Source organism: Oncorhynchus mykiss, chromosome 1 (assembly GCF_057628025.1).
Source record: "Oncorhynchus mykiss isolate SJ-2025 chromosome 1, ASM5762802v1, whole genome shotgun sequence".
In the NCBI taxonomy this organism is placed as follows: Eukaryota; Metazoa; Chordata; class Actinopteri; order Salmoniformes; family Salmonidae; genus Oncorhynchus; species Oncorhynchus mykiss.
Genome location: NC_143022.1, coordinates 70325219 through 70350017, shown reverse-complemented (window position 1 = coordinate 70350017; position 24799 = coordinate 70325219). Strand labels below are relative to the sequence as shown.

Here is a 24799-nt window from a genome sequence, read left to right as displayed (position 1 = left end):
AGGGTGAAGACAGGAGATTAAGGGATTGTGATGTTTTTATCTTGTTATTTTCTATGTTCAGACAGGAGCATAACATGGACTCATGTGGAGGGCTCCCTGGGGCAAGAAAACTTTATTTCACATTTTAATGTAGAGTGAACACAATGTTACAGCGAAACAACTGATGCAGAGGGAGGAAGGGCGTCAGAGGAGATGGAGTCCTGCGGGCTATTGAAAGCTCCATTATGATTTTTTTTCTTCTAAAATGATTGGAATTTGATGCCATGTTTTTTTCTGTGTGAATGTGGCCAGTGACAGGGTAGCTGAAATATTAATGCATGTAGCCGACCCCAGAGTCCCACGGGAGCCCCGCTGAGACGTTAGCTTTACACCATCACTCAGACACAGTACGTCAGTGATAGAGAGGACAAAGAAAGAGGGAGAGTGAAGAAACGGTAGTCGTAACAAGGAATGACTAAAGCGGTGCTGTGGTAGTCAATTAAACCATAGTACTTATAGCATACAAGAGGTACTCATGGTCTGTTCGTTTTAGCTCACGTTCTTCTCAAGGTAGCTACGAATGTGTTTTCATTTAGAGGAACCTATGATTACTTAATATGCAAATTGCAATTGTGAAGGTTATGCCTCACGGCCATGCAGTACTACTGCAGGCCACACATAATAGAGTTGTAACCGTACGACCAAGAATGGCGCTGGACGGTGTGCCTTGTGAAAATTTGGCAGCGAGTGGGTAACCCGCCTCTACCATCAGTTCTATTGGCCAACGTGTAATCACTGGAGAATAAAATGGATGAGCACCGTTCGAGACTATCTCACCGACGTGACATTAACAAGTGTAATATCTAATGTATCACGAGTACAGTGGCTTGCAAAAGTATTCATCCCCCTTGGCATTTTTCCTATTTTGTTGCCTTACACCCTGGAATTAACATAGATTAGTGGGGGGTTTGTATCATTTGATTTACACAACATGCCTACCACTTTGAAGATGCAATTTTTTAAAATTGTGAAACAAACAAGAAATAAGAAAAAAAAAACAGAAAACTTGAGTGTGCATAACTACTCAGCCCCCCAAAGTCAATATCACCTTTTGCAGAAATTACAGCTGCAAGTGTCATGCCCTGACCTTAGAGATCCTTTTTATGTCTCTATTTTGGTTTGTCAGGGTGTGAGTTGGGGTGGGCATTCTATGTTTTGTGTTTCTCAATCAGGAACAGCTGTCTATCGTTGTCTCTGATTGGGAACCATACTTAGGTACCCTTTTCCCACCTGTGTTTGTAGGAAGTTAACTTTGTTTGATGGCACATAGCCTTAAGCTTCACGGTTTGTTTGGTTTATTGTTTTGTCAGCGTCATTTCTTAAATAAAGTAAAATGTACGCTGCACCTTGCTCCTCATCCTTCAACAGCCGTGACAGCAAGTCTCTTGGGGTATGTCTCTATAAGCTTGGCACAATTAGCCACTGGGATTTTTGCCCATTCTTCAAGGCAAAACTGCTCCAGCTCTTTCAAGTTGGATGGGTTCTGCTGGTGTACAGCAATCTTTAAGTCATACCACAGATTCTCAATTGGATTGAGGTCTGGGCTTTGACTAGGCCATTCCAAGACATTTAAATGTTTCCCCTTAAACCACTCACGTGTTGATTTAGCAGTAAGCTTAGGGTCATTGTCCTGCTGGAAGGTGAACCTCCGTCCCAGTCTCAAATCTCTGGAAGACTGAAACAGGTTTCCCTCAAGAATTTCCCTGTAGTTAGCACCATCCATCAACCCTTCAATTCCAACCAGTTTCCCAGACCCTGCAGATGAAAAACATCCCACAGCATGATGCTGTCACCACCATGGGTGTGAGAGGTATTGGGTTTGCGCCAGACAGAGTTTTCCTTGATGGACAAAATGCTCAATTTTAGTCTCCTGACCAGTGTACCTTCTTCCATATGTTTGGGGAGACTCCCACATGCCTTTTGGCAAATACCAAACGTGTTTGTTTATTTTTTTTCTTACGCAAATGGCTTTTTTCTGGCCACTCTTCAAAGCCCAGCTCTGTGGAGTATACGGCTTAAAGTGGTCCTTTGGACAGATACTCCAATCTCCGCTGTGGAGCTTTGCAGCCCCATCAGGATTTATCTTTGGTCACTTTGTTGCCTTTTTGATTAATGGCCTCCTTGCCTTGTCCGTGAGTTTTGGTGGGCGGCCCTCTCTTGGCAGGTTTGTTGTGGTGCCATATACTTAAACATTTTTAATAATGGATTTAATGGTGCTCCGTGGGATGTTCAAAGTTTTTGATATTTTTTTATAATCCAACCCTGATCTGTACTTCTCCACAACTTTGTCACTGACCTGTTTAGAGAGCTTCTTGGTATTCATGGTGTCGCTTGCTTGGTGGTGCCCCTTGCTTAGTGGTGTTTCAGACTCTGGGGCCTTTCAGAACAGGTGTATATATACTGAGATCATGTGACAGATCATGTGACACACAGATGGACTTTATTTAACAAATTATGTCACTTCTGAAGGTAAATGGTTTCACCAGATCTTATTTAGGGGCTTCATAGCAAAGGGGGTGAATACATACGCACGCACCACTTTTCCATATTTTTTTATTTTTTGAAACAAGTAATTTTTTTCATTTCACTTCACCAATTTGGACTATTTTGTGTATTTCCATTACATGAAATCCAAATAAAAATCCATTTTAAATTACAGGTTGTAATGCAACAAAATAGGAAAAACGCCAAGGGGGATGATTACTTTTGAATGAAGACACGGATAATATACAGTTGGCTGGGGTTTTCCGTGCTTCGGCAGGGCAGAACAGCTATGTATGGTAAGACGAGGGGTGGTGCTATGTGTCCATTTGTCAATAACAGCTGGTGCGCAATGTCTAATATTAAGGAAGTCTCGAGGTATTGCTCGCCTTTGGTAGAGTACCTCATGATAAGCTGTAGACCACACTATCTACCAAGAGTTTTCATCTATATATTTTTCATGGCCATCTATTTACCAACATCTAATCAACGCTGGCACTAAGACCGCACTCAATGATCTGTATAAAGCCATAAGTAAACAATAAAATTCTCATCCAGAAGCAGGGCTCCTAGTGGCCGGGGACTTTAATGCAGGCAAACGTAAATCAATTTAACCAAAATTTCTACCAGCATGTCACATGTGCAAACATCTTAGCGTTCTACACCAGGACCTATAAACTAGGCGGTGTCAGACGAAGGCCCCAAAAAATTGTCAAAGACTCCAGTCATTCAAGTCATAGACTGTCTGTCCTCTCTACTACCATAAGGCAAGCGGTACCGGAGCGCCAAAAGGCTCCTTAAAAAACGTATTTGGGATCGGTGTCCCTTCCACGGGTCGGTTGAGCTAACGTGGGCTAATGCGATTAGCATGAGGTTGTAAGTAACAAGAACATTTCCCAGGACATCGACATATCTGATATTGGCAGAAAGCTTAAATTCTTGTTCATCTAACTGCACTGTCCAATATACAGTAGCTATTACAGTGAAATAATACCATGCTATTGTTTGAGGAGAGTGCATCATTTTGAACATAAAGTTATTAATAAACAAATTAGGCACACTTGGGCAGTCTTGATACAAAATTTTGAACAGAAATGCAATGGTTCATTGGAAATGCAATGGTTCAAGTCTAAAACGTTGCACATGCACCAGTGCCATCTAGTGGCCAGATTCTAAATTGCACCTGGGCTGGAATAATACATCATGGCCTTTCTCTTGCATTTCATAGATGGTACAAAAACACAAAAGTACAGTTTTTTTTGTTGTATCATCTTTTACCAGATCTATTGTGTTATAGTCTACTACATTCCTTTCATATTTCCACAAACTTCAAAGTGTTTCCTTTCAAATGGTACCAAGAATATACATACCCTTGCTTCAGGGCCTGAACTACATGCAGTTAGATTGGGGTATGCCATTTTAGGGGGAAAAAAAGAAAAAAAAAGGGGCTAATACTTAAGAGGTAACAGATTCTACCCCGAAGCCATAAGACTGCTGAACAATTAATCAAAGGCCACCCTGACTATTTACATTGACCCCCCCCCCCCTTTGTTTTTACACTGCTGCTACTCACTGTTTATTATCTATGCATAGTCACTTTACCTCTAACTACATGTACAAATTACCTCGACTAACCTGTACACCTGCACATTGACTCGGTTTTGGTACCCCCTGTATATAGCTTCGGTATTGTTATTTTATTGTGCTACTTTTTATTTTATTTAGTAAATATTTTCTTAACTCTTTCTTGAATTGCGTTGTTGGTTAAGGGCTTGTAAGCATTTCATGTTGTATTCGGCGCATGTGACAAATACAATTTGATTTGATTTAAGGCTGTGTTTTTCAAGTCAGCCCAATTCTGATATTTTTTTCACTAATTGGTATTTTTTCATATCATATCAGCTCTTTTGTCAATAATTGGTAAAAATATCAGAATTGGGCTGCCTGTGTAACAGCCTATGCTGTTCAAGGTTACAGAGTTGGGGCTAATTGATAATTGTGAACACCAGGCTGGTAGCGGAGATGTCATTCAGTGGAACCGGTCCGTCCTGTCATGACAATTTCATTTTCACACCAAACAGTGCCAAAGAACAGAGCTGTTGGAATAATTGACACATAGTTCAATTCAAATGTGTTACCAGTGTGTGAAAAGACCATAACCAATCATGTGGAATCACAGGGAGGGATAACACCACCTTTGTGTTAGGATCTGTGTAACTTGTGACCCAAGTTGTGGGATCGTTCATAAATTCCAGGCTTTTATGTTTAAAAGAACCAGGATTCTTCTCTTGCTCCATCATATAAACTAGATAAACCTAATAGGTTAAGTGAACATACATTTTCTCTCATAGTTCTCATGATGCCTAGAATGATTAAATATGCACCCGCCATGCCAAAGCATAAATATTGTCACGAGGACAAATGTTTTCCATTACAATGATCAATACAATAGCAGTTTTAATGTAGTCTGGAGGAGAGACACAGCTGTCATTTAGTCTACTGCTTTCTGTAATACAGAAAAATCGAATTCAGTCAATGTGATCGAATATCTTTCCACTGACACATGATCGTGGAGTGCCATTGTTAACAAAGCAAACACGTCCACGGTGTGTGCCGATGCCTCCTTAGTCTACATAAGGTTCCTCTGTACACTTACCCCTGTGGCCCTGCAATGCAAACTCAAGTCAAATAGATGTATGTAATGGTTCCTGTCAGGACATACATTTCAGTCCTTGAGCACAGGGAGTTCTGTGCTCTATTTATATTACTGGCGTATGTCTAGGCCTGAGGAACAGAGAATTCGGTTTTTGGATTCAGTCCTGTCTGCAGCCTCAGAAGCTTTCATGGAAGGCTATTATCTTGTTTTTCATTTGACTCACCGCGGATAAAATGTGCTTGAATCAATGAGGACATTACCTAATGACTTACTATGTCAACAAGACTAACCCTAGCTCTGAAGAACTTAATGGTACTCCAAACTGTAAAAAGTTTTTTATTGAAGATGTGATTTCACCCTCTTGCCTACGTCCCTCAATGACAAATGTACTAAAGACGTATTTACAAGAGAGAAGAAGGCCAATAATATATTACGCAATAATCCCTTCATTTTCAGATCGACTAAAAATCCTCCTACTTGAAAATTGGTAATATACACTTAAACCTAGTACTCATTAGAGATAAGAGATAAGGATATATACAAAACAAGGTAATCATCTTTACAACCCACCCCTAACACACACACACACACAAATCCGCACACAGTCTCTGTCCAACTGCCCAACTCCAAACAATGCTACCATGAGGACCAAAGGCTGATTATCATCCCCTGCGTGGGGATCCCTGATCCATGGTTAATCTGGGCTTGATTGTATTATTTCATTTGAAGAGATCAAACTCCCACCCACTGCCTCCAACATACAGAGCCATGACTGCATGGAACTCCCATCTCCAATTACTCAAGCAAACAGCAAAATGACCTTTGAAAAAAAGACGAAACAACATTTTCTGGAACGGCTGGGACTGTGGGGACACACAAACACACATTTTAGTTGTATCGTTTGTACCATCATTTTTGTATATCGTTGTATTTTACATCTGTGTGACTTTCCTTGTCTGTCACTGTATCAGAGTTTTGTTGCTTGCCATGTTTAGTGTTTTTTTGTGGTCCCCAGGAAGAATAGCTGCTGCTTCGGAAAAAGCTCATGGGGATTCTAATAAACCAAAAAATAAACCAAACCGAAAAACAACATAGTTATAGTGGAAGTCTGAGAAAGATTTCACTACGTCACCGGAGCACAACGTATGTTTGCTGTTGTTGAACGCTGTCGAACGCAGAAGACTGAACTAAAGAACTCAAATCTGAAGCTTTTTTTATTACTCTAGTCTCTGTGTTTGATGTAACACACATTTACGCAGGGAGTAGGGGGAGTCGGGCATGGCACAAACAATGACCTTCACTATCTCCAAGTTGTGAGTACACATGCACAGTATAATCATTCACAGAGTTATGCGAAGGTAATATAGGCCTTTGTTAACATGACAATGAACCATAATAGATCTGTGTTGTCTATCACATTACATACAGTGTACAAAACAGTATATGAGTAATTTCTGCATATTTGAAAAGGTCAGCGGACATGGTTGTTTAGGCTGCCAGCAGAATTGTAAATGACGACAATGAAACATGCAGGTGGACATGAAAATTGCTGTTGATGAATGTGTACAAAACATTAGGAACACCTTCCTAATATTTTGCCCTCAAAACAGCCTCAATTTCTTGGGGCATGGACTCTACAAGTTGTCGAAAGCATTCCACAGGAATGCTGGCCCCTGTTGACTCCACTGCTTCCCACAGCTGTGTCAAGTTGGCTGGATGTCCTTTGGGTGGTGGCCCATTCTTGACACACACAGGAAACTGTTGAGTGTGAAAAACCCAGCAGTGTTGCAGTTCTTGACACACTCAAACTGGTGCGCCTGGCATCTACTACCATACCCCATTCAAAAAGGAACTTCGTTTTTATTTAACCTTTATTTAAGTCAGTTAAGAACAAATTCTAATTTACAATGACGGTCTACCCCGGCCATTCCCGGACGACGCTGGGCCAATTGTGCACCGGGCCTGTGTGACTCCCAATCACAGCCGGATGTGATACAGCCTAGATTCGAACCAGGGACTGTAGTGACGCCTCTTGTACTGAGGTGCAGTGCCTTAGACCGCTGCGCCACTTGGGAACCCTTAAATCTATTGTCTTGCCTATTCAGCCTCTGAATGGTAAACACAATCCATGCCTCAATTGTCTCAATGCTTAAAAATCCTTCTTTAACCTGTCTCCTCCCCTTCATCTACACTGATTGTGACATCAAAAAGGATCATAGCTTTCACCTGGTCAGTCTGTGTCATGGAAAGAGCAGGTGTTCCTAATGTTTTGTGCACTCAGTGTATGAGAGATATCTCTAAAGAATGGCTTCGATGTTATTATGTAAAGGATAAGAGGAGGATAACATACTGAGATCAAGATGTATTAGTAACTCTCATGAGCCCTTCAAAAATACAGACTGTTTGTTTCAGATGACGGACAAACGTAACAAAATGCCACATTGCTCCCAGTCTGTGTCTCGTTATTCTAACTATCCTCAGTTTTAACTACAGGATGCCACATAGGGTGTTGTTGAGTCTTACAGACACTACCATTTTCCACCTAGCCCTCCCCAGCAGTTAATGAGCATACTAAGTATGTAAATATGATTAACAACCCTATTGTTCTGCACAGGCGAGAAACAGTTCTTTGTAATTACTGGTTCAATTTAAGTTGGCTTAATGAAATTACACTCAAATCAAAACCAAAACGAATTAACCACGGAGCAACCGCAGTTCCTCAGATGCAGTAAGGAGAAAGAGAAAACAACCATTTTCAGAATGAAAAACGTGTTTTACAAACACATTAGACAATTATCTTCTACCCTTGAGATCTGGGGGCGTTGACTGAAAATAATCTTTCACATTTCAACAAAACACTTAGTGCTCCTACACTATCATCCACAGGGACATACATGTACTGTATACACTACATGAAAGTATAGGTCATTGTGGATATACAGTGACAAGAAAAAGTATGTATGTGAACCCTTTGGAAATACCATAAAATGTGATCTGATCTTCATCTAGGTCACAACAATAGACAAACACAGTCTGCTTAAACTAATAACACACAAACGATTATAGGTTTTCATGTCTTTATTGAACACACCGCGTAAACATTAACCGTGCAGGATGGGGAAAGTATGTGAACCCTTGGATTTAATAACTGGTTGACCCTCCTTTGGCAGCAATAACAACCAAACATTTTCTGTAGTTGCGGATCAGACATGCACCACGGTCAGGAGGAATTTTGGGCCATTCCCTTTTACAAAACTGTTTCAGTTCAGCAATATTCTTGGGATGTCTGGTGTGAACTGCTGTCGAGGTCATGCCACAGCATCTCTTTTTTTTTTACCCCCTTTTTTCTCCCCAATTTCGTGGTTTCCAATTGGTAGTAGTTACGGTCTTGTCTCATCTCTGCAACTCCCGTACGGACTCGGGAGAGGTGAAGGTCGAGAGCCATGCGTCCTCCGAGGCCGCAATGCTTCTTGACACAACGCTCATCCAACCCGGAAGCCAGCCGCACCAATGTGTCGGAGGAAACACCGTACACCTGGCGACCTGGTCAGCGTGCACTGCGCCCGGGCCCGCCACAGGAGTCGCTAGTGCGCGATGAGACAAGGATATCCCTGCTGGTCAAGCCCTCCCTAACCCAGAGTCTCTGGTGGCACAGCTAGCACTGCGATGCAGCGCCTTAGGGCCTCCTGGGTGGCGCAGAGGTCTATGCCACAGCATCCCAATTAGGTTGAGGTCAGAACTCTGACTGGGCCACTCCAGAAGGCGTATTTTCTTCTGTTGAAGCCATTCGGTGGTTGATTTACTTCTATGTTTTGGGTCGTTGTCCTGTTGCATCACCCACCTTCTGTTGAGCTTCAATTGGCGGACAGATGGCCTAACATTCTCTTGCAAAATGTCTTGATGAACTTGGGAATTCAGTTTTCCGTCGATGATAGCAAGCTGTCCAGGCCCTGAGGAAGCAAAGCAGCCTAGAACCATGTTGGTCCCTCCACCACACTTTACAGTTGGGATGAGGTTTTGATGTTGGTGTGCTGTGCCTTTTTTTCTCCACACATATTGTTGTCTGTTCCTTCCAAACAACTCAACTGTAGTTTCATCTGTCTACAGAATATTTTGCCAGTAGCGCTGTGGAACATCCAGGTGCACCTTTGCAAACTTCAGACGTGCAGAAATGGTTTTTTTTTGGACAGCAGTGGCTTCTTCCGTGGTGTCCTCCCATGAACACCATTCTTGTTTAGTGTTTTACGTATTGTAGACTCGTCAACAGAGATGTTAGCATGTTCCAGAGATTTCTGTATGTCTTTAGCTGACACTCTAAGATTCTTCTTAACCTCATTGAGCATTCTGCACTGTGCTCTTGCAGTGCAGGACAGCCACTCCTAGGGAGAGTAGCAACAGTGCCGAACTTTCTCCATTAAAAGACAATTTGTCTTACAGTGCACTGATGAACATCAAGGCTTTTAGAGATACTTTTGTAACCCTTTCTAGCTTTATGTAAGTCAACAATTCTTAATTTTAGGTCTTCTGAGATCTCTTTTGTCCGAGGCATGGTTCACATAAGGCATTGCTTCTTGTGAATAGCAAACTCAATTTTTGTGAGTGTTTTTTATAGGGCAAGGCAGCTCTAACCAACATCTCCAATCTCGTCTCATTGATTGGACTCCAGGTTAGTTGACTCCTGACTCCAATTGGCTTTTGGAGAAGTCATTAGCCTTAGGCATTAGGGGCTCACATACTTTTTCCAACCTACACTGTGAATGTTTAAATTATGTACTCAATATAGACAAGAAAAATACAACAAGTTGTGTGTTATTAGTTTAAGCACGCTGTGTTTGTCTATTGTTGTGACTTAGATAAAGATCAGATCAAATTTGATGACCAATTTATGCAGAAATCCAGGCAATTCCAAAGGCTTCACATACTTGTTCTTGCCACTGTATCTATGAGTGAAACATTTTTATACATGGTAAAAAAAAATGTTGCTTTGTGGAATATGTCCGCCATCGCTCAAGGAGGATTTTCGTTCCTAGCTTATTCCATACAAGGCCCACTCTCACACAATCGTGCCAAAATATTATGTAAAAAGCTTAGCCAATTTGTGTGGGGCATGTTCTAAAAGCATTGAATCAGATTATACACACTGGCGTAGCAAAAACAGATTGTTGCAGTTTGGTAACGTAACATTGAGACCTCTCGTTAGGGTGTCGGGACCTATGCAACTTTGCCCATGTGAGATGACGGAGATTGATTTAAGTAAGATCTACAGTAATAATAATCATCTTGTGACAAAAAAAGGGCATTATTAAGCTGCACATAATGTGTTTTTCCATCTCACCATCTGTATACACCACCACCTTATTTAAAGAATAACAACTACATGGCAAAAAATTATGCTCAGGAGAGTAGTTATAAAAATCCCAATACAATCCTCCTTGACGACACCAATGAATCCACAAAATCAGCCAATGACAGAAGAAACGGTTGAGTGTTACAGGTGATAGTAAACATGCCAGGTAAACAACCTCTCCCTCAACATTAACAGCAAAACAAAGGAGCCGATTGTGGACTTCAGGAGGAACCCGGCTGGACACGCCCCCATCAACAGGGCCGCCGTACACATCTCAGAGAAGATGAAATGGTCTAACTATTCGGACAACGTAGTGATGTCGCGACAGCGACTCTCCAGCCTCAGGAGGCTGAAGAAATTTGGCTTGTCCCAGAGGGCCTGCACAGTGTTCTACAGGAGCACCACCTGCTCCTGTTACTCCCCCTATGGACATTTTCCCCTCACACCCTCAACGGTCACTTACCTTACCTGCTGCTCCACCTATGGACAGTCTTTCTCATGCAGCTCTTCCCCCTGCTACATATGTGTCCCCCGATGGACAGTCCAACCCCACATACTTTTTCCCCCACCCCAACGACAGTCACTGTTGCGGTTGTTAATATGTCTATTATCATTTTTTTCATTAAAATTGTTATAGATTTTTTTCACTTGATCCCCACACCCCCTCAATGGTCAGGCTTCTCCCCTTACGGTCATTCTCCCACACCCCCTAAACAGTCTTTACTCTGCCTCTACCTCAATGGACATTTATTTATTCATCACTGCCACAGTTGTTATTGTGTATATAGTTCTATTTCCATTGTTGTTTTTTTTATTACCATATTCTTTATTTTGCCTGGTCCTGCATGTTGGAGCTCAAAGCCTAAGATGTTCACTGTACCCTGCAATCACACCTGCAAACCTGTACATGTGACTATTAAATACTGAAACGGAATCCTAGAAGACTATTCTTGTTTATCCATGCATCTGTGGCTTTGATAATGGAAATCCTGTGGAGACACACTACACTAGTCTCGACCTAAACTAAATGAGGTGTTACCTACAGTATTCTTACACAGCAGTTAAATGACCAGTATCATTTCCAGCAGATCCCGTGTTTAGGCTGTTCAATTTGTTTGGACGGTGCGCTCCCAGTTGAATAAATCTTTGGGCCAGTAAATGGACCCATGCACTTCTGCACTTCTACATTACATGTGGATGCTACCATGATTACGGATAATCCTGAATGAATCGTGAATAATGCTTTTGAAATTTAGACACACATATCCCCCCTCACAAAAAAATGGTGAGAGGGGGTATGGTATTTGCGCGTCTAACTTTCTCACTCATCATTATTCATGATTCATTCAGGATTATCCGTAATCACGGTAGCCTCCACGTTAATGTAGAAGTGTTTAGAAACACATGCTATTGTTATTTGTCCCAATAGTTTGGGTCCCCTAGAATAGGGGAAATACATACAAAAAGTGCTGTAATTTCTAAACTGTTCACCCGATATACACTACCGTTCAAAAGTTTGGGGTCACTTAGAAATGTCCTTGTTTTTGAAAGAAAAGCACATTTTTTGTCCATTAAAAAAACATCAAATTGATCAGAAATACAGTGTAGACATGGTTAATGTGGAAAATGACTATTGTAGCTCTAAACTGCTGATATTTAATGGAATATCTACATAGTGTACAGAGGACCATTATCAGCAACCATCACTGTGTTCCAATGGCACGTTGTGTTAGCGAATCCAAGTTTATCATTTCAAAAGGCTAATTGATCATTAGAAAACCCTTTTGCAATTATGTTAGCACAGCTGAAAACTGTTGTTTTGATAAAAGAAGCAATACAACTGGCCTTCTTTAGACTAGTTGAGTATCAAGACATTTGTGGGTTTGATTACAGGCTCAAAATGCCCAGAAACAAAGACCTTTCTTCTGAAACTTGTCAGTCTATTCTTGTTCTGAGAAATGAAGGCTATTCCATGCGAGAAATTGCCAAGAAACTGAAGATCTTGTACAACGCGGTGTACTACTCCCTCCACAGTACAGCGCAAACTGGCCCTAACCAGAATAGAAAGAAGGGTGTGAGGCCCCGGTGCACAACTGATGTGTACTACCAATAGTTGAAACTGCTTTTTGTTGTTGTTGCAATAATCACTGTCCGTCTATGAAAATGCCCATTTTGTTACAGATTTAGCCAGAACCATGCATAATGCACATTCACTAATAATAACAAACTTCCTGTAGCAGGTCTTATAGGTCTCATAAACAATCTCTCAAGCACAAGCCCACCTGCTAGTGAGTAGCCAGCAATTGTTTATATTTCAAGTCTAGCTAACTTGGATCTATTTGCCAGCTAACAAGATAGAACAGTTGAATTGTTATGAACACACCCAGTGTTGCCATGTTCGCTGTTTTCCCACATTTGGGCTACTTTGAAAACTATGTCGAGGGTGAAAATGTATTGGTCGCACGTGGCGGGTTTTTGGGCTATTTCTAAGTTGCACCGCGGCCGCTATGGCATCTCTCTTAAAAACACATATTTCACTGTGATCTGCTGCTGACTGTTAGGCAGTGAGTCAGGCTGTTGCTGGTGGGGAGGGCCGGAGGGGGGTGTGTGTGTGTTGAGAGAGCACTACAGATATTGAGTCACGTGAGTGAGAGGAGAGGGAGCAGCATGCGCGAACGTGGTATTTAAATTGTTATTACGTAGGCACCTATTTCCAACACTTATTCAGTAAAACATATTAATTAGCAAGAACTGATGAATATCATAAAATAATGGAAATAATGACTTCGGGCACACTAGAGCGCATTACATACATTCGCTCGGAGGGAGTCTAAACTGCATTCCAAAACCTCTTAAAGATCGGACCCTTTTTTTCAATTTCCACCTAAAATTACATACCCAACCCATCTAACTGCCTGTAGCTCAGGACCTGAAGCAAAGATATGCATATTCTTGATACCATTTGAAAGGAAACGTGAAATGAATGAAGAATATAACACATTCGATCTGGTAAAAGATAATACAAAAAAAATTAGAAGAATTAAACGCGTGTTTTTTTTTATCATCTTTGAAATGTAAGCGAAAAGCTATACATTAAGATAGGATTCTAGGTGTAATTTAGATGTTGTCCACAAGATGGCAGCAGTGTGTGTGCAAAGTTCCTGTGAAGAATTAAATTACTACACAACTGTCTGCCAGAAGTTTGCCTAAATAATGTGCGCAATTGGTCAATTTATACATTTTCAAGTACATAACCATAGGGAGCATACAAAAATGCTATGATAAAAAAAACACATTTACACACTCCCAGGAATGTCATATACCATTAGAGGATAAGGAAAACTGTATCTAGCAAAGTGTTTAATGCATGCTCAGTTCTTGGATCTCTAGGCTGCCCGAGTGGAAATTTGAAATTGAATTTATGGAACACCCTTGCGTGGTTCTTTTTATGGGGGGGGGGGGGTCCTCAATGAAACTGACATTACATGTGGAGAATGTTACATTTGCATCTGTTGGCCGTCAAGTAGCCTATTAATGTATATGCCATTGTAGGCTACCATTTGATACGATAAATGTTGACATGGCGATATCACTGGAGTCATTTCAAATACATTTGTGCCACTTGTGTAGCCTACCTGGAGCAGGCAAACCAATTGAATAAATCGCCTATAACTTCCGTTTATTGTTGTTGTAGCCTTATGTTATGCAATTACTGTTATGCAATTATTAATGGACATGTTTCGTTCATTCAATTGGAAGTTATCAAAAGTTAGCATCTATTGCAATTGCAGATCAGTTGTTAGAAAGAATTAGATTGATGGTAACAGATTAGACTACAGGTAAAAAAACGTCTAAAAAATAAACATTGGTTGTTGTTGACCAGCATATTTAGTTCATGTACATATTATTAACATTTAATTCAGTGATTGAAATGATGTCCCCCATCCTCAGTAGCCTATTCCAGCAGGCTATTGGGGAAACACAAGCACTTCTTACCTCAAAATCTATTAATGTTGGATAAATTTGTCTGTTAATTTGAACTAAGCAAGCTGCTAAATCGTTCAGTTCACATCTTGCCTACATCTTGTCTAGGCTACTATAGACTACCTGAAATTAGATGTAGGCCTATCAGGGGCTATAAACTACCTGCCTTTATCTTAGCAAACCCATGTCAAAATTCAATTACAATCCTAAAGCCAAATTTTAGTTTGTAGCCTATGCCTATTGAAATGTCAATCTCACAAATAGGCCATTTATAACGGTGTAAAGTCTTAACATCTGGCACATAATAACATCCCAATTGTCAGAAAATAGCCAAACAGATTTTCAGATCGTCTGTCCAACTTTCATCACTCAAACTCTCCTGTCCGATTTCTCTATAGTTATGCACATCCGCAGAGGGGATTTATTTACAATTATAAAACTGGATCGAGCCCTGAATGCTAATTGGTTGGAAGTCCTGGTATATCAGACCATGAAAAATAATACTTTTTACTCTTTTAATTACGTTACAAGTTACTACGATATTCCTTCTTAATTGGCTCGATAACGTTATGGGGAAAAAATAATGTATTATATAAACACATCAACTCCTCTCTTGCTGTGAAAAAGAATGGGGCTAGTTTTCAGGCCTTTTGGCCAGGTTGAGTGGTCCTTGGGCTCAATTTTAGCTAGACCCGGCAACCCTGAACACATCCTTCTGTCCGTCTCCAACTGTTTGAACAGCATGCTAGCCTGTCTACTTTGTTCAGGATGTTGAAATCATGTGGCCTACCTTGTTTTTCAGAATGAGAACAAGTTCCCAATTCCTTATATAACAGTATTTTATGCTTATGCACGTTTATAAAGACCAAACTAGACAGTATAATAGTCTGTGGCTAAAATGCTACCAGCAGTACACACGTGCAGATAGAAACTGTGTATTCATTCATTTCCAGAATCAATGTTCATTGATACTACCGTTTTAGTAGGGTGTGCTCTTTGCAACATTTAAGGAGTTGAAACAAAAAAAGGATATTTGTTAGAAAGGTTACGTTGTCGTCTACTACAGTAAAATATTGTCTCAATGTGTTTCGGTGTCCATATAACCAATTCTGTTGGACCAACCCAAATGCAAATAGCGAGTGGAATTCGCTTGTTGTTAAGAGAGGAAGAGGTGATCTTTCATCTTTGTTGTTATGAGTGGCAGGGGGAGGGGCTTGGTGTGTGTGTGTGTGTGTGTGTGTGTGTGTGTGTGTAAATGGGAAGGTGCACAGCATAGGTGCACAGTCACAGCAGAAGGAGCGAAGGAGACAAGACCAAAAAGACAACATGAGAACAAGCAGACATAAGGGTTCATAAAAACTAAAAGATAACATAAATAAACTTGATTCTTACAATACAGGCATTTGGAATATCGAGCTAAAACATAAACTCAAATTAATTCGATATATAGCCCAGCACTAAAATGAAATACTAAATGGCATATTCAAACCAGGGAAATACCCCCATAGAAATGCACTTTAAAATGTTGAAAGAGTTATGCATGTTCCCCAAATAGCATCCCCAGAGATAAATGGAAGTATTTCATTCCAAACCGGCCCGTTCTCCTCCAGGTTTCCCTTGGGTTGGTGCCTAACTAGAGATGAGATCAACCCCTGCTTGAATATGTATTTCACAATTTACTCGCTCTGATAGTTCCCTCTAAGTCCCAGAAGAGATGGGAAGTAGTGTGGTGGTGGTTGCAATATGCATGATCAACGGAGCTCTCCACTCTGCCAGATGAGTCAGAGGGACATAGTCATCCTCAACTGTTTCACTGCAGGTAACAGTAATGAAACTGGAAAGAAACTGGACCCAAACACTTTTCAGTCCAGCTTGAACAAAAAAAAAGAGAATCAGGCAACTGAGGGACTTGAAAATCCCCAAAACATTCCTTACCCCAGAAAACTTCCAGGAAAAGAAAAACAGAAACTGTGTCTGCAATGATCTGAGTATTTATTGACAGGACATACGCAGAAAAACTCATCCACGCCTTCATCTTTTCTCGGATCGACTACGACAAAGCACTGTTTGTAGTGATTTGGCTGGGAGACCCCCAGAGGCTCCAACCAATCCAGAACAGTGCTGTCAGTGTCCTGACCAGGACCAAGAAGTCAGACCGCATCACCCCAATCCTGGCCCAAATCCACTGGCTACTGGTCAACTACCGGATCAACTTCAAAAGTCTCATGCTTGTATTTAAAGCCTTGAATGGATGGAGTCCCACCTACATCAGCGACCTCATCTCAATCAGCAAGCCACCTCGCATTCTCCGCTCCAGCCACTCCCTACTGCTTCATGTCCCCAAGACACGTCTATGGGGGACCGAGCCTTCTGCTCCCTTGCCCATGGAATGGTCTCCCTGACCACCTGAGAGCCACTCCATCACTCTGAACTTTTAAAACTGGCCTTAAAATCCACTACCACAGACAATATATTTCTGAGTCCTAGTCCCAATCTAAAATGTATTTAGCACCTAGCATACTATTGCCATTTTACCTGCTTTCATTCTAAATGTATGATGTTATATATATATAAAACTCCTCAGTAGAGCTTTGAGATAACTAATATAAAGCGCTATACAAATTAAAATGTATTAGTATTATACAAAACAGGCTTAAGTTTCAGCCTAATTGCCATCAATTCTGTCAGAGTCAGTCTGGGAGTTTCGCGTTGATGAAAGCCAATTCATGCTTCTCCTTTGAGTTTGAGACAGTAACAGTAGAGAGTAAGGATCCCCTGGGCACAGACGTCAGTTCAACGTCTATTTTTTTAATGACATTTGGTTGACTTGTCAACTAAAATGAAATAAAAAAAATTATGTCACTATGGCATTGGATTTGTGTTCAAAGTTGGGTGAACAAAAGACAAAATTCTCTTACATTGATTACTTTTTGGAAAGCCAGTCAGTTTATCACATTGATACGTCGTCACAACAGAATAGGAGGAAGAAAAATACTAATGAGCAAAAACTGCAGCTAATACTGTGCAGAAATCCAAGTCATTCTGACAGATTAATGTGCCTTTTAACAAACAACCCAGTAGCTATACAGTTGCCTATCTAATAGAGAGGGTGGGGGAGGGGGTGGGGGAGGGGGGTGGGTCCCCTGCAATCTCACCCATGAAATCTAGATTGGTTGTGATTAAAGCTTTTTTCCCCCTACACCACGTCGCCCCAAAGAGCTGTGTATTGATTGCTTCGTTCCTCCTCAAAAGGAGGAAATTAATTGGAGTGTTGAGCTGAACAAAAGGTAACGGGAACCAATTAAAATGGGGCAACGGCCTTTAGTTGCTCTTGAGATGCAGAAACCAAGTGCACCACTCAAAACACAGCTCTTATTAACGTTCTACCAATCGACACAGAAGCTGCTTTCCGCTCTGCTTTGAGCGTGAGACTGAGACACATCTTCACAGAGAGAGCCCATAAGCAATAACCTGATCTTGATTAAAGTGCACTCAAGGTGATTGATATTTGAAACAAACTCCCGAGGGAGGTGTTGAAAGGAAATCTATGCTATGGCACACACTCTGTATGTGTGGGCTGTAGACAACATGGATTATCTTTATATTACACAAATACAGGCTGGAGAAGAAAATTGTTGAGCCTTACTGAAGCAGTTCCTTTGTCAATCTATGCATGGTTTTCCATCCAATTATCACATTGTCACATTACCCAATTTATATAAATGTAAATACAAATAGTGTTCTTAATTATGTTCTGGCTTCTACCTCTTGATCCAATAAACACATGTCAGTGCCGATCCATTCTGCACAAACAGGAAGTTGTGTCTATACATTTTTTGAAGAGATGATTTCAACAGCTTTTGTGTGTAGGTAGGTGGCTTTCTCAAGACTGCATTTTCCTTGATTTCATTATGTTTTGCAGACCACCTTCGATTTTCCTAAAACGCCAACGTGGACAACTCATAGGAAGAAGATGATCCGCAGATATTTAATTCATGAGATTCCTCCGGTCATTTTGTATACTTTTTAGACAATAGTTCTGAAAGTAGTCGATCACGAGCCAAAAGTGGACCCAGAAAATGACGTACTACGTACTACTATGTGCATTGCGCTCTCTTTCCCTCTGCTCTGTGTGCATCTTGCTAACTGGAACTCAAATGGCGAGGGGCTGAAACTCATTGGCTGAAACTCGAATTGCTAGGGGGGGCTGGCCCAAGTGTGGGAAAATTTTGGGAAAATGGCGCTGCACCGCTTCCAGAAAACAGTCACTTCGTGGCTAATTGAGGAAAGACAGTCATTCTGCTCACAGAGCATTGGGCCAGTAACTGAAAGGTTGCTAGATCGAATCCCTGAGCTGACAAGGTAAAAAATGGTCTTTCTGCCCCTGAACAAGGCTGTTCCTAGGCAGTCATTGTAAATAAGAAATTGTTCTTAACTGACTTGCCTAGTTAAATACAGGTTAAATAAATAGAATATGAACTATAGAATCGACACATCCAGCCCAAAGTGGGAGGTTTCAAAAAATACTTACTAGTTGCCAAAGTTCTGGAGCATGTCTATGCTTGTGGATGGGTTTTCAATTCACTGAGACTCAAAACGTTTTCCTGTTCCTTTCAGGAACTTATAATGGTTGCTTTGAATAGCTTATCTTTGATGATACCCTAAACCAGGGGTGTCAATTTCATTCCATGGAAGGCCTAGTGTCTGTGGGGTTTTCCTGTCAACTAAGACAACCAGATGGGGAGAGTTCTTTACTAATTAGTGACCTTAATTAATCAATCAAGTACAAGTGAGGAGCAAAAGCCAGCAGACAATCCCTCCGTGGATTGAGTTTGAAACGTGCCCTAAAGCTCTTCAAAACCTACCACCATGGCGATGTGGCTTTCTGTTTTAATTTCAGCCTGCAACATTTTGTATCCTGTGCCTACAAGGCTTTGTAGTTGAATTTTAGGAAATTGATTTTAGCGTGGGCTGTGTTGCCCATGCCAACCGAGCAGACTTTATAAAAACATGGAGCATAAGAGAGAGATGTAGGTGTTTGAGTCGTGACGTGCAGTCAGACCAGAGTGATTCAGTGTGGGTTGCAGGCTGCTGCCAGAGGCTTCGAGCAGCTCACAGAGATATGAGATCATTACACACATACGGAAAACAACTGTCTAACATCTTCATCAAGCCCACTCTCATCTATCAACTGAATCAATGTCCTTTTGCTCATTTTCCTGGTTCTAAGACGCAATCAAGATGGTGACACTATACAAAGTACAAGGTTTCATGTTTTTATAGAGGATTTATGTTGTACATGGTCTGAAACAACAGGGACTTTTCACTAAAGGCATGTTTTTTTGTGTTATACTGTTATTACAGCTAAGCCCTTCCTGCAAATAGCAAGGATTCAATCTCATGGTGTCCTTAGTGGTCCCCATGGTGCCATAACAAACCCATGGTTTACATTACAGAGAAAATAACATTGTCTAGGCGCATGCTTTGGCTGTAAACAAATTGTCCTATTTTTCCAACATTAGATGGACTGAAAAAAAGCTTAAATCAGGTCCCTGATTTATTTTATATGAAAACAAAGCATCTTCATCTGTTCTTCTAACTGCCATTGGTGACCTGTGAGTTGAAAAAAAGCAACAGCTAATGCAGAGATTTCATCACGCTCTCTACCTACTAGGCAGCCCCCTGGGACCGTAGCTCTGCTGTCCTATATTACAAAATGTTATACTGAAACACACAGGAATATTGAATACTGATATTGAATACATGATGCATCCAACTAAAAAACAGGCACACAGGCAGCAGATCCACTGTCTGGCACATTGGAAAGGAATAAATCATATTGAGCTACTTTATTTCCATTTTAACAATGAACCTTCCTGCCAGTAGATCTTGACAAAAAAGTGCCTAGTGAATGTCCACACACCCCCTGCAGTCGTCACATTCTGCTGCTTTAAAAAAAAATCTAAACATTTATGAAAATGTGTTTTTCCCCCCCTACTGATATTCACATCATACTCCACATTTTCAAAGTGAAATATTTTTTGAATGTTCCAAATGAAAGCAGCAATATGTCACTTTTTGGGCAACCCAACCAAATTCACATAAAATGTAGAGTTTTTATCAGTTTTATTGAAAGCAAGTCCAAGAAGCGGTAGATCTGTTCTATGTGCACTATTTCTATGCTTGCGTTTTTCAGTTCTATTTTTGCATCTTTTACTTTCAGTTTTGTACACTAGCTTCAAAACAGCTGAAAATATTATATTTGCGGTTATTGAAAAGGAACTTCACCGCTGTTTAAAATTGTACAATGATTCTCTACACTACGCATTGCTTGTTTTGTCACAAACTGAAATTAGGAAAACTATTTGAATTTTAGTAACCAGGAAATGGCGGAGCGTTTTCTGCATATTGCACCTTCAAATACATTTAAAAAAAAAAAAGATTTCTTGATTGTGTACGTCTTCACACCCCTGGGTTAATACTTGGTGGAAGCACCTTTGGCAGCCATTACAGCTGTGAACATTTTTGAAATAAGAGTCAACTTTACACTACTCTTAGGGCAACAAACATGGTAGGGGAATATGGCCAAATAAACTCAGCAAAAAAAGAAAATGTCCTCTCACTGTCAACTGCGTTTATTTTCAGCAAACTTAGCATGTGTAAATATTTGTATGAACATAACAAGATTCAACAACAGACATAAACTGAACAAGTTCCACAGACATGTTACTAATAGAAATTGAATAATGTGACCCTGAACAAAGGGGGGGGGGGGGTCAAAATCAAAAATAACAGTCAGTATCTGGTGTGGCCACCAGCTGCATTAAGTGCTGCAGTGCATCTCCTCCTCATGGACTGCACCAGATTTACCAGTTCTTGCTGTGAGATGTTACCCCACTCTTCCATCAAGGCACCTGCAAGTTCTCAGACATTTCTGGGGGGAATGGCCCTAGCCCTCACCCATCCGATCCAACAGGTCCCACGTGTTCAATGGGATTGAGATCCGGGCTCTTTGCTGGCCATGACAGAACGCTGACATTCCTGTCTTGCAGGAAATCATGCACATAACGAGCAGTATGGCAGGTGGCATTGTCATGCTGGAGGGTCATGTCAGGGTGAGCCTGCAGAAAGGGTACCACATGAGGGAGGAGGATGTCTTCCCTGTAACGCACAGCATTGAGATTGCCTGCAAGGACAACAAGCTCAGTCCGATGATGCTGTGACACACCGCCCCAGACCATGACAGACCCTCCACCTCCAAATCGATCCCGCTCCAGAGTAGAGGTCGACCGATTATGATTTGTCAACGCCGATACCGATTATTGGAGGACCAAAAAAAGCCAATACAGATTAATCGGCCGATTTTTATATGTTTGTAATAATGACAATTACAACAATACTGAATGAACAATGAACCCTTATTTTAACTTAATATAATACATCAATATAATCTATTTAGTCTCAAATAAATAATGAAACATGTTCAGTTTGGTTTAAATAATGCAAAAACACAGTGTTGGAGAAGAAAGTAAAAATGCAATATGTGCCATGTAGAAAAGCTAATGTTTAAGTTCCTTGCTCAGAACATGAGAACATATGAAAGCTGGTGGTTCAATATTCCCAGTTCTTCAATATTCCCAGTTAAGACGTTTTAGGTTGTAGTTATTATAGGAATTATGACGCGTCGACTATTTCTCTCTATACCATTTGTATTTCATATACCTTTGACTATTGGATGTTCTTATAGGCACTTTAGTATTGCCAGTCTAATTTCGGGAGGTGAAAGGCTGTAACTCAAACAGCGCTGGGCATCAACCATTCCTAAGAGCTGCTGGAAAAAGCAGTAAAGTGCTATTTGAATAAATGCTTACGACCCCTCTGCTGCCTACCACCGCTCAGTCAGACTGCTCTATCAAATCATAGACTTAATTATAATATAATAAACACAGAAATAGGAGCCTTTGGTAATTAATATGGTTCAATACGGAAACTATCATTTCAAAAACAAAACGTTTATTATTTCAGTGAAATACGGAACCGTTCGGTATTTTATCAAACGGGTGGCAACCCTAAGTCTAAATATTGCTGTTACATTGCACAACCTTAAATGTTGTCATAATTATGTAAAATTCTGGCAAATTAGTTCACAGTTCACAACGAGCCAGGCGTCCCAAACTGTTGCATATACCCTGACTCTGCTTGCACTGACCGCAAGAGAAGTGACACAATTTCCCTAGTTAATATTGCCTGCAAACATGAATTTCTTTTAACTAAATATGCATGTTTAAAAATATATATACTTCTGTGTATTGATTTTAAGAAAGGCATTGATGTTTATGGTTTGGTACATTTGTGCAAAGATTGTGCTTTTTTCACGAATGCGCTTTTGTTAAATCATCACCAGTTTGGCGAAGTTTAAGTAGGCTGTGATTCAATGATAAATTAACAGGCACTGCATTGACTATATGCAACGCAGGACAAGCTAGTTAACCTAGTAATCTCATCAACCATGTGTAGTTAACTAGTGATTATGTGACGATTGATTTATTTTTATAAAGATAAGTTTAAATGCTAGCTAGCAACTTACCGTGGCTCCTTGCAGCCACAGGGTCCTTTTGACGCTGCACTCGCGTAACAGGTGGTCAGCCTGACATGCAGTTTCCTAGTGGATTGCAATGTAATTGGCCATAATCGGCATCCAAAAAGGCAGATTACGATTGTTATGAAAACTTGAAATCGGCCCTAATTAATAGGTCTTGCTGATTAATCGGTCGATCTCTACTCCAGAGTACAAGCCTCGGTGTAATGCTAATTCCTTCGACGATAATCGCGAATCCAACCATCACCTCTGGTGAGACAAAACCGCGACTCGTCAGTGAAGAGCACGTTTTGCCAGTCCTGTCTGGTCCCGCGACAGTGGGTTTGTGCCCATAGGCGACGTTGTTGCCGGTGATGTCTGGTGAGGACCTGCCTTACAACAGGCCTAGAAGACCCCAGTCCAGCCTCTCTCAGCCTATTGCGGACAGTCTGATGCACTGATGGAGGGATTGTGCATTCCTGGTGTAACTCGGGCAGTTTTTGTTGCCATCCTGTACCTGTCCCGCAGGTCTGATGCTCAGATGTACCGATCCTGTGCAGGTGTTGTTACACATGGTCTGCCACTGCAAGGACGATCAGCTGTCCTTCCTGTCTCCCTGTAGCACTGTCTTAGGTGTCTCACAGTACGGACATTGCAATTCATTTCCCTGGTCACATCTGCCTCCTTGCAGCATGCCTAAGGCACGTTCACGCAGATGAGCAGGGACCCTGGGCATCTTTCTTTTGGTGTTTTTCAGCGTCAGTAGAAAGGCCTTTTTAGTGTCCTAAGTTTTTATAACTGTGACCTTAATTGCGGCAGGTAGCCTAGTGGTTAGAGCATTGGACAAGTAACTGAAAGGTTGCTAGATCGAACCCCCGAGCTGACAAGGTCGTTCTGCCCCTGAACAAGGCAGTTAACCCACTCTTCCTAGGCCGTCATTGTAAATAAGAATTTGTTCTCAACTGACTTGCCTAGTTAAATAAAAAGGTCAAATAAAAAAAATTGCATACCGTCTGTAAGCTGTTAGTGTCTTAACGACCGTTCCACAGGTGCATGTTCATTAATTGTATATGGTTCATTGAACAAGCATGTGAAACAGTGTTTAAACCCTTTACAATGAAGATCTGTGAAATTATTTGGATTTTTACAAATTATCTTTGAAAGACAGAAAAAGGGACGTTTCTTTTTTTGCTGAGATTATATCACGTTATGACTGACTGTATTTTATATTTTTGAATAATAAAAGTTCTACATTTGCTTTATGAGTAGTGAGTGACCCTAGGGTGGCAACACATCCATTGAAATCACTTAGAATGTGTTCTTCTCCATTCTGATTGTTTTTTTACTGTTCAATTTAACCAAAAATAATTTTCAGCATTTACTACACTCATTTGAGGTAATGTCCACACTGCCACATAGGTCTGCACAATGGTAAACAATCTAGGCCTTTTAACCAAATGTTGCAATTGCGATTTGACTTGCAATTTAGAGCAAAACAATTTGGTGAACTGTTGGAATCATGAAAATAGAATGATTGTTCCAATTCTATAGTTAGAATATAATAGTGGGCACTTTGAATACAGTGTTGTTTGACATGACAACGAATGAAAATGTCAGGAGGAGTTATTGTGACAGGGTAGGAAGCAAAGTGTTAATAAGTGTTTCCTAAGGGACCCTATAATATTTGGCTATAATACTTCATGTAGCTAACATA

The 24799-nt window shown here is 40.8% G+C and overlaps 1 protein-coding gene across 1 annotated transcript in view; it reads right to left on the bottom strand.

Moving 5' to 3' along the window:
• The window catches only part of LOC110527498 (synapse differentiation-inducing gene protein 1), a 51675-nt gene that overhangs the window by 2819 nt on the left and 24057 nt on the right, over window positions 1-24799 (bottom strand). The window lies entirely within an intron of this gene.